At 47.2% G+C, this 2,141-nt stretch overlaps 1 non-coding gene across 1 annotated transcript; it reads right to left on the bottom strand.

Moving 5' to 3' along the window:
• Positions 1-74, bottom strand: TRNAD-AUC. Its single transcript has one exon. It is a non-coding gene; the product is annotated as a tRNA-Asp (tRNA).
• Positions 75-2,141: the final 2,067 nt, after the last annotated feature.

Raw genomic sequence — 2,141 nt, 5'->3', positions numbered from 1 at the left:
CGGGGAAAACGGGGTTCGAACCTGCGACTTCTGGCGTGATAGACCAGCACTCTAACCAACTGAGCTATTTCCCCCTTTCGTAACTACTGTCGATTCAACAGTCATCTACCAGAAAAAGAAACAAGGAAAATAGGAGTAAGCGAGTAGTGTCAACAAGATTCTAAACGAATACCACAAGTGACAGAACCAACGATGATGAAGAGATAAGGGGCGAAGGATATTTTTTATATTATTCCTGTCATACTGGTCTAGAAACATTGTGGGGATAATCACGGCTCAAAATTGGCAAGGCTCTTCTATTTACCATGCTACGAGGAATACATTTCCAGAGTGTAATCTTTTTGTTCAAAATGGAGGCATAAACTTTGCCTCATCCATTAATTAAGGGGGAAAAGAGAGTTGAGGTTAAGATACGATGCAAAAGCGGTAGTAACGAATACAAAATGATCACTACTCTCCAAGACGACCACTAAGGGACACGTTTGCAGTGAGAAACACGACCGCGTGATTGGTACGGATTCAGAAGAAAGGGGGAGAAAGAGGAAGTGTTGGGGAACGTAGTGATTTCAAAAAATTTCCTACGCACACGCAAGATCATGGTGATGGTATAGCAACGAGAGGGGAGAGTATTGTCCACGTACCCTCGTAGACCGTAAGCGGAAGCGTTATGACAACGCGGTTGATGTAGTCGTACGTCTTCACGATCCGACCGATCCAAGCACCGAACGTACGGCACCTCCGTGTTCAGCACACGTTCAGCTCGATGACGTTCCCCGGGCTCCAATCCAGCAAAGCATCGGGGATGAGTTCCGTCAGCACGACGGCGTGGTGACGATGATGATGTTCTACCGGCGCAGGGCTTCGCCTAAACTCCGCGATGATATGACCGAGGTGGAATATGGTGGAGGGGGGCACCGCACACGGCTAAGGAACGATCCGTAGATCAACTTGTGTATCCTAGGGGTGCCCCCCTCCCCCGTATATAAAGGGGGAGAGGAGGAGGGGGCCGGCCAAGGGGAGAGGCGCGCCCTAGGGGGGGCAATCCTACTCCAAGTAGGTTTGGCCCCCCCTTTCCTATTAGAAGTAGGAGAGGGAAGGAAGAGAGGGGAGGGAAGAAGGAAAGGGGGGGCGGCCCCCTCCCAATTCGGATAGGGCTTGGGGGGGCGCCCCCTCCTTTGCTCCTTCTCCCTCCTTTCCACTAAGGCCCAATAAGGCCCATATACTTCCCGGGGGGTTCCGGTAACCTCCCGGAGCTCCGGTATATTCCCAAACTCATCCGGAACCTTTCCGGTATCCGAATATATCCGTACAATATATCAATCTTTATGTCTCGACCATTTCGAGACTCCTCGTCATGTCCGTGATCATATCCGGGACTCCGAACAAACTTCGGTACATCAAAACTTATAAAATCATAATAAAATTGTCATCGTAACGTTAAGCGTGCGGACCCTACGGGTTCGAGAACTATGTAGACATGACTTAGAACTATTCTCGGTCAATAACCAATAGCGGAACCTGGATGTCCATATTGGTTCCTACATATTCTACGAAGATCTTTATCGGTCAAACCGCATAACAACATACGTTGTTCCCTTTGTCATCGGTATGTTACTTGCCCGAGATTCGATCGTCGGTATCCAATACCTAGTTCAATCTCGTTACCGGCAAGTCTCTTTACTCGTTCCGTAATACATCATTTCATAACTAGCTCATTAGTTACAATGCTTGCAAGGCTTAAGTGATGTGTATTACCGAGAGAGCCCAGAGATACCTCTCCGACAATCGGAGTGAAAACACCTAATCTCGAATTATGCCAACTCAACATGTACCTTTGGAGACACCTGTAGAGCACCTTTATAATCACCCAGTTACGTTGTGACGTTTGGTAGCACACAAAGTGTTCCTCCGGTAAACGGGAGTTGCATAATCTCATAGTTACAGGAACATGTATAAGTCATGAAGAAAGCAATAGCAACATACTAAACAATCAAGTGCTAGGCTAACGGAATGGGTCATGTCAATCACATCATTCTCCTAATGATGTGATCCCGTTAATCAAATGACAACTCTTTTGTCCATGGCTAGGAAACATAACCATCTTTGATAAACGAGCTAGTCAAGTAGAGGCATACTAGTGA

This window comes from Triticum dicoccoides, chromosome 1B (assembly GCF_002162155.2).
Source record: "Triticum dicoccoides isolate Atlit2015 ecotype Zavitan chromosome 1B, WEW_v2.0, whole genome shotgun sequence".
In the NCBI taxonomy this organism is placed as follows: domain Eukaryota; kingdom Viridiplantae; phylum Streptophyta; class Magnoliopsida; order Poales; family Poaceae; genus Triticum; species Triticum dicoccoides.
The sequence above is the reverse complement of the archived record's forward strand: the minus strand, read 5'-3'. Positions and strand labels throughout refer to the sequence as shown.